This window comes from Peromyscus maniculatus, chromosome 15, assembly GCF_049852395.1.
Source record: "Peromyscus maniculatus bairdii isolate BWxNUB_F1_BW_parent chromosome 15, HU_Pman_BW_mat_3.1, whole genome shotgun sequence".
In the NCBI taxonomy this organism is placed as follows: Eukaryota; Metazoa; Chordata; class Mammalia; order Rodentia; family Cricetidae; genus Peromyscus; species Peromyscus maniculatus.
The window spans coordinates 6,814,110-6,822,998 of record NC_134866.1 but is presented as its reverse complement, the minus strand read 5'-3'; the positions used below and the strand labels follow the sequence as shown (position 1 = coordinate 6,822,998).

The 8,889-nt window shown below is 41.1% G+C and overlaps 1 pseudogene across 1 annotated transcript; it reads left to right on the top strand.

Annotated features, from left to right (window-relative positions):
- Positions 1–101: 101 nt before the first annotated feature.
- Positions 102–8,388, top strand: LOC102912888 (uncharacterized; annotated as a pseudogene). Its single transcript, XR_013044851.1, has 4 exons — positions 102–221; positions 1,069–1,195; positions 2,412–2,507; positions 5,495–8,388. The product of XR_013044851.1 is annotated as an uncharacterized LOC102912888 (transcript).
- Positions 8,389–8,889: the final 501 nt, after the last annotated feature.

Below are 8,889 nucleotides of genomic sequence, written 5' to 3'. Positions count from 1 at the left end.
TCCAGAAACTGAAAAACAAAACAAAAACAAAAAACCAACATACCTGGGTTCCCGGAATTCGGTGCACAGACTTCTGGGAAATGTAGTCTATGGGACTGTGACGTCACAGGGAGACTTCCAGGAAATTCTCTTTTGGCTTTTGGTTTCCACACATGAATCTTCCCCAAAGTTGGGCGAGAGTCCTGCCTGCTGTACATTCCTGTTGCGTCTCTGACATGGAGGTTGGTCCAGGGTGCAGCGGGGTCCCCGGATCCGTCTTGAAGGGAGCGGACCTGGGTTTGGAGAGAGAGCGGAAGAAGCTGCCTTGGAGGCGCTGTGCTGAACTGGCAGGGTCACGTTAGGTTGCAGGTCAGGGCTAGGGTGAGGGCAATAGGGGCTGTGCCTTGAGTGATGGTTTCCTTAGGAAGCCACTTGACAGCAGAGTCCGCCTCGGGCTTCCGGGACAGGAGAGCTGCCTGGAGTACCACGGAGTAGATGATAGTGCAAAGTCCAGGATTGCAAACAAATGATGCTCAGCTGACTGCCTGCTCCTGAGGTGGAGCTGGGAGCTCAGTGAGCAGCTTTGGTGGGGAAGCATGCTTCTCTAGCTGCGCCGTTCTCACATGGACGCTGTCAGATTTCTCAGAATCTGTAGAGCAAACGGGGTCTGGTCCTTCCTGAACTCTGTAGCCGGCCTAGTGTAATGGTCTTGAGGTCTTGATTGTGTTCATTTTCTCCACCAGTTATAGAATTAAGAGGGGGGCAGGAGAGATGGCTCAGCGGTTCAGAGCACTGGCTGCTCTTCCAGAGGATCTGAGTTCAATTCCCAACAACCACATGCTGGCTCGTCCATCGATCTATATATATGACTATGCCAGAGGCCATGGAGACACATTGTAAGATTTGAACAGGGTCAAACACATGGAAGGAATAAACCTGAGCAGCCCAGATTTTCATCACATTGTCATTTTTGGTTATTATTTGTGCCTGCCATAGTGTCCTCCATAGTCATTATCAAATGCAGCAACATATTTTGAGTTGAAAGGTGTGTGGTTGCAAGGCCAATTCTTCCATTGATCTTTGTTTCAGGAAATGCTGTCCTTCTGGGATGTGGCCATTGATTTCTCTCCAGAAGAGTGGGAATGCCTGGAACCTGCTCTTTGGAATTTGTACAGGGATGTGATGTTGGAGAATTACAGCAACCTTGATTTCCTGGGTGAGGCTCTCATCCATAGTGAATTCTTATTTCAACATCAACATGTAGCTTCCTCGATTTGCATGGTATCTCATGGGAGCATTTCAACTGAGTTTTCATAGCCTTCGTTTTGGAAAAGTTAGGGAGGTTGGTGTATAGCTAAGAAACATTTCACTGTTTTTCTTTCCATGTGTTTGAACTCTCCAAATTAGAAGTATGTGCTCATCACTCTAGTGCGACTTTTAGAAATTCAATGGCATGAGACATGGAGCACACTTGTTAAAGTATTTCACAGTTCAGTTTTTTATCTTTTCTTTTAACTTTTATAGATTCTTTGTGTATTTCACATTATGCATCCCTCCCCACCCATCTTCCTACCCCCCTGCTTCCACCCTCTGCCCTTGCAAACCCCCCCCCCCCCGCCACACAACAAAATAAAATTTAGAACGAAAAACAAAACAAACAAGCCAAATTTTTTAAAAAGGAGAAGAATCTTGTAGACGCTGTGGTGTGGCCCTGTGAGTCGCACAGTTCACCCCTCAGTCCATCCATCTTCACTTGCAGGCATTCCTTACCACGAGTCTTTGGTCTGGGTCCAGGCCTCTGGCCTCTGCTGTCCCGTCTAAAATGGGCTCTCACTGGGACTCCTCTTGGGTATTCTATTTTTGTCCACTGTCATGGAGTTGCAGTTTGGGTTCTTGAAGTTTGTCCCTTTCACATGCTCCCTCAGCTCATGGACGAAGTGGCTGTTGGAGTGGGCCAGCTCATAGCCCTGGTTCTGGGCCGGTCAGCTGGGCAGCTCGCCTGCTTTGTCAGCACCCAGGTGAGCTCTCCAGCACTGCCTGGGCCAGCCCACGCAATGCAGCCTGCAGCAAGGAGCAGGACCAATTCTCCCGCTCTCAGGTCCTTGGGTCAGCTCCCCCACACTCACCCCACCAGCCACCCTCCCCCCCCCCCCCCCCCCCCCCGGTCTTGTCCAGGTGAAGTGCAGGACCCTCTTTCCTGATGGCTCACAGTTCAGTTTCAATGCTTTTCCCTTTGAACGAGACTCAGAATCTGAACATTGTACATTCCTTCATATACTGTATTTCATTTCATGTGAGACAACATTTAAGGAACTGATGGTCTGCAGTCAATTATTCCATCATCTTTCCTTATAAACAGTGTACTGGGAGGGACATGTCAATTCCCAGCAGAAGAACACTTCAATAACCTTGTTCCCTTTTCCTACAAACAGGTCTTGCTGTCTCTAAGCCATACCTGGTGACATTTCTGGAACAAAGACAAGGGCCTTGGGATCTGAAGATACAAGCAGCAGCCCCTGTGCATCCAGGTGGATAGGAAAGGGGGTCAGGGACAGGGTTGAAGTCTAAAGATTCAACAGATAGGCAGGTTTTCCCTCATGTATTGAAGTAAGATATTGTCATGGAAACAATTCTTCAGGTCTCTTCTTCTTATCTTTGATTTCAAAGAGGGATATGTCTCAGAAGTTTATGATGGTTTAAGTCTCCTAAGCTTCCTATTTCCCTAATGGTGAGCTGTCCTTGTATTCACCATGACTCCTAAGACTCAGGGAAATGCCACTCTGTGAACATGAGTCATTCATTTGCTGGGCTTGAAATCAGGCTCATGCCAGAAAGATCTCTATACTGAAATGAGTATGGTTTGGTTTATGAAGCCAAACCCACAGTTTCGTCACAGAGAGTTAGACAAGAACAGAAAGCCCAAGAGGTTCAGTTCTGTTTATTAGGACAATTTGGGGTTGGGAAGTGGTTGGATAAAACTCAGATGAATTCAAGTCATCCTGTACAGTTCATTCCCCACTGATCTTAGGGAAGAGTCAAAGCATTAACTTATTTTATATGAGGATGTATTGGGCCATAAGGTACACTAATTCAACAGAGGGTCCTTTGTTTTTTCCATGAAGTTGTACAAACAGTTAATTACCAGGGCCAGATCAGTTGTAGGAAGAGAGGGATGAGAGAGCCTGCTGGGCCTTCAGGTGTTGATCTATGGGTCCTCATCACACCAGTTTTGCAACCAATGATTTTGCACCTCTCTTTCATGGCAGTTAGTGGATTGGGGCCCTTTATTAAGTTGTAAGTCTCCATTTTTTTTTTTAGGAAATATATTTATATCATATACAAAGACCAACTTTTATTTGGATATATACTCAGTCATAATTTTTTAAAGATATCAGAAATTTTCATTTATACACCTGATATTCTCAGATATATCGGAGCTAGTAAAATGTCTTTTTTCAGAGTTTGGTCACTGGTAGCTATTAGGTTCATTTCTATAAGAAGCATTTTGACTAATAGTACCATGAGTCTCGTGGGAGGAAGAAGATATTGTGGTCCCTATATCTAAAAATCTCCTGTTGAGTTCTACAAACTTCTTCTGTGTGTACAGGTCCATTGGCTTTGGGGTTTGTCATGGGAGCAAGACAGGGGAGCTGGTCCTAGATGTCTCTGGACGGTGACTCAGAATTAGTGATCTGGGTGAACTGTCACAGTCCACCTCACCTCCTCCTCAGGCCATATTGCTTTCTTTTCCTGATGTGTGGGTCCACACATGGAACAAGCAGCTTAGTTTAAATGAGTGCCATAGTTCATCCTGCTGTGCTGAGTGGACCCGTGGCAGAGCCTCTGTCATATATTATCTACCACTTTGCTGAGGACTCCTTACACAATCAGACATTGACAGCTCAGCTCTGGGATTAGCTGTGCCAGGTGTAGGTACAAGGTTCCCCTGTACATAGGATACTCAGCATCAGTTCATAGGACATTGAGTACAGAGTGATTGCAATGAGTGTGTCCATTGCTTGAGACATTTGCATGCAGAGTCTAAGACCTCCTCAGCATGAGAGAATCCACCCCCTGTCTTGTGGCACATGAGGAGTGGTTTGTCTTCCCTACAGATACTGGGTAGAATTTTCTGGTCTGGCTTACAGGCCAGAGGGAGACAGGAGCAGCAGACACTGACAAGTCCTATTCCTCATGCATCCTTATCTTGTGTTGAGACTAGAATGCCATTTATTCTGATAGGCCTGTGTCCCCTTGAGGGTAAGTGTGCTGTTTGATCCTGGGTGTGTCCTGCCATGCAAGTGTAGTGTAGATTTTTACTTTTTACTCAAGCATTCGATTTCAATAACCAGTTTTTGTAAAGTACATCTTATTTTGAATATTATTACATATTAAGCAGGCTTTAAGTTGAACTTGAATTTGTTTGAGATACCTTCCTAAGCTCAACTTTGATAACATATACGGAAGACTCTATTATGGAAGGTATGAATGTGTTTCTCCCTCTAATATTATCTTTGTAAATCAATTATATTTGTATTTAGCATGAATATAAACACAATTTTGGGCACATCAGATATATTTAATCACTCATTAGATGACTTACCCTTAACTATTATATCTTTGTTATATTTGTTGTAACAGGTTTTAATAAATTAGTACCTCTCATCAAAGTATGATTTAATAAATGAAAATAATTTATTCCTGTTAAACATTTCAACCTTGCCAGGCAGTGGTAATACACACCCTTAATCCAAGCACTTGGGAGGTAGAGGCAGGAGAATCTCTGAGTTTGAGGCCAGCCTGTTCTACAAAGTGAGTTCCAAGATAACCAGGGTTACACCATGAAAGCCTATCTCAAAAAATAAAAATAAAAAAATAAAGAAATAAGTAAGTTTGTCATCTATGCATTGACATATAGGTTGCCTCTGCATAATTTCTGTTATCCACACGTGAGCCTGAAGTATTTTATCATGATGATAACTTTCAGATAAATATTTTCTTGTCATTAAAAGAAAACATAAAATACTGTCCTGAATCCTTGAACTATATTATTCAGTCTTTTTGTACACAGTGTACTTGTGATGCAACTTATCTTTTGTACCTTTGAAACTAAAAGTCTATACTTAGTATCAAAGTTATGTTTTTCTATTTTGGTCCAAACTCACACAATCACAGTTAGCTTCCTTTGTTCCAGGCCTGGCTACTTTATAATCTCATGGATGGAAGTCCAGCCATAGAATATCTTTATTGCTTAATGGGCTTATGTCTGTTAGTAAAATCCCCTTACAACTTATTTAGCAATTTAGCTTGGAATAATACGCCATTATTTCTGTGTTCTACTTGGTTGTACTCTTTTTATTTTATTAATTATACTCAGTGCACAGAGGTATTGAAATAGACTGCAGTTTATTTATGGTTAGATATGTATCAGCTAATGTCTCCATTTAAAAAGTAAGCATTATAAGTATAAAAGATACTGCTTAGCTTTTGTTCATATCTGAATTTTGCTCAACAGGAACAATACCCAATGATTGTAATAATTACAGCAAGGCCACTGATTGTAATTCACTACATATTCAATGCCAGAGAATTCATACAGGGGAGAAACCCTACAAGTGTGGAGAATGTGGTAAGGGCCTTAGTTCTCAAAAAGCCCTATCTATACACCAGAGACTTCATACTGGAGACAAACCCTACATGTGTACAGAATGCCATAAGACCTTCAGTACTCGCTCATCACTTTTTATACACCAGAAAAATCATACTGATGAGAAAACCTACAAGTGTGAAGAATGTGGCAAATTATTTTACTATCCTTCAATGCTGAAGCAACATCAAAGAATTCATTCTGGAGAGAAGCCCTACAAGTGTGAAGAATGTGGCAAAGCTTTCTATGATCGTTCATTCCTGAAGCAACATCAAATAGTTCATTGTGGAAAGAAACTGTACAAATGTGAAGAATGTGGGAAAACATTTTCCTCTGCTTTAATCCTTAACCAACATAAAGCAATTCATTCTGGACAGAAAAAGTACAAGTGTGAAGAATGTGGCAAATCTTTTTGCTATCCTTCATTCCTAAAGCAACACAGAAGTCATTCTGGAGAGAATCTCTACAAGTGTGAGGAATGTAGCAAACAATTTTACTGTTTTCAACACCTTCAGGAACATCAAACAATTCAAACTGGAGAGAAACCATACAAGTGTAAGAATGTCATAAAGCCTTTCATAATTATGCAACCCTTAGGAGACACAAGATAGCTCATACTGGAGAGAAACCCTACACATGAAGAGTGTATCAAATGTTTTTCTTCTTCTTCTGCCCTTAGAAGACATCTAGCAGTTCATTCTGAAGATAATCCCTACAAGTGTGAAGAATGTGGAAAAATGTTTTCCCATGCTCCGAGCCTTCAGGAACATCAAATAATTCATACTGGAGAGAAACCATACAAGTATGAAGAATGTCACAAAGCCTTTCGTTATCACTCAGCCCTTAGAAGAACAAGACAATTCAAGAGAAACCCTACCAGTGTGAAGAGTGTAGCAGATGTTTTTCTGTTTCTTCAGCCTTTAGAAAACTTCAAACAGCTCACTCTGGAGACAATCCTTATAAATGTGAAGAGTGTAGCACATGTTTTTCCTCATCTTCATCTCTTCGAAGGCATAAAAAAAAATCACTCTGAAAAAAACTCCTACAAGTCTCAGGAATGTGAAAGGCCTTTGTTAATCATTGTAGCTTTACTGAATAAAAGACAGTTCATATTGGAGAGAAGTCCTACAATTGTAAAAAGTTTACACTTCTTCAGCCCTTAAAAGACATCAAATAATTTATTCTGAATACAAATTCCATGAGTTTGTTGACTATGGTAAAATCTTTGCTAATCATTCAGACCTTGTTCAAATCAAATGAATCCATAGTGGAGAATACTAACATAATTATCTTAGAATATCAACAGGAACATCATCTAACTTCCACCAGCACAAAGGTAAGAATGTCATCAGAACACAGTAGAGACTTCTTTTTGCTGTCACCTCCCCACCAGTTTGTTCAATGTGTTTGAAACGTGCCTTGATTGATGAGTCACTTTCTCCTGGAACTATAAATGTTCCATGAAACTGTTACCATATCATAACTTTGTTGCATGCCCAGAATCTGATATCTCAGCTGTGGCATAGTTACTATTATTTTTTTTTCTTATGCGGTCACCCAAGCTCCTGTAATAGCTTCTCCCCTGGGTGTGTAAGAAGCTCCATAGACTCATATTTCTCACAATGTTGGATTTTGGTGGAATGGTCTGCATTGGGACCAATTTGGGGTGAATGGGCATTTGTGTTTTTCTCCCCAAGGAAATGCTCATAGAACACATTATCAGTCATAGTTGATTCCAGAATAAAGAATCTCTTTCTCTCTCTCTCTTTTTTTTTAAAGTTCAGAACAGCTTTTCTCATATGTCATGTCACAGAAACTTGGAACCATATTGAAATAAGGACCTGAGTCATTTCCACTCACTCAGCAGAAAGAATGTATTTGATTAGTGGATATGTGATCATCAAGTATAAAACATTGTAGGGGCAGATCTTTACTGTTAATTCACATCTGAAAATGCCTTCTCAATCTCATGTTTACTAATTTATGGTAAACTGTTAATACAGGGTAATTAACACCTAAACATTAACAATCACTGACTTATAAATGATTAAGTCTTTACTGTGCCCAAAATTGTGTTTCTAGTCATGCTAAGTACAAGTGAAATTTATTTACCAAGATGAGATGGGAAGGAGGGCCAATTTATACCTCTCCTTTTATAATCTTCTGTATGTGCTGTTGAAGTATATCCCAAAGCATGTACCTCAAAACTAGTTTAAACTTCATTTAGTATATCATGAAATTAAAAATCAACTGTAATTATGTTTTTTAAACCTATTTTGGGAAATAGAGGGCTAAAACTAAAGGTGTTAAATTTATAGTACCAATGCATGGCAGTTCACTGCCAGGCCCAAGTAGCGTCATTTGGATGGGACACAGACCCTATCAGAGTAAATTGTGTGCTAGCCACATTACAGGATAAGGATGCACAAGGAAAGAAGATATGATGGAAGTCTGCTGCTCCTGTCTCCCTCTGGCATGTGTCCAGATTAGGAGAACTTCCTAGAAAAGATGAATTATTCTTCATGTCTCACATGGCAGTCAGATGGATTCCCTTGCCAAGTAGAGAGTTTATACCCACATCCTAAATTTCTCAAGCCACAGAGGGGCAAATACCAATTATTCTGCCTTCCTTGTCTCCCTTTGTAACCAATGAGGATGCTGTCAATAGGGAATCTTTGTATCTAACCTGCCACCCAAATGGTATTCAATTTACATCATAGTTGAATTGGCCATGCTCCTACCCTGACATTCTGTTTTTCTCCTCCTAGCAAAGCCAGTTCCAGGATGACAGGTCAATGCATGATTCTGTAATGAGTCCCAAGAAGTTTTACGTAACATAAGACAGAGTCGGCCAAGAGGCCAGTCAGTACAGCAGGATCACGTGTGAGCACTCATTTAAACATCAAGCTTCAGGATCCACCATGCACAGCCAAGAAAAGAGCACTACCTGAGGAGAATGAAACCTGAACTGTGAATGTCCAGCCAGACCAGCCTCTCTCAATCACGTGCTGGAGATGATGGTGACCTGCTCCTCAGCCCCACTTGTAATGTGAATCCAAATAAATAAATAAATTTAAAAAACCCTGGCATCAGATGTGGTGGTATTGTGTTCCCCAAAATATTGTGTACCTTAATAAACTTATCTGGGGTCAGAGAACAGAAAAGCGACTAGTTAGGCAGTGATAGCACACACCTTTAATCCTAGCATTCTAGAGGCAGCAATCCATCTGGGATCTCTGAGTTCAAGGCCACATTGGAAACAG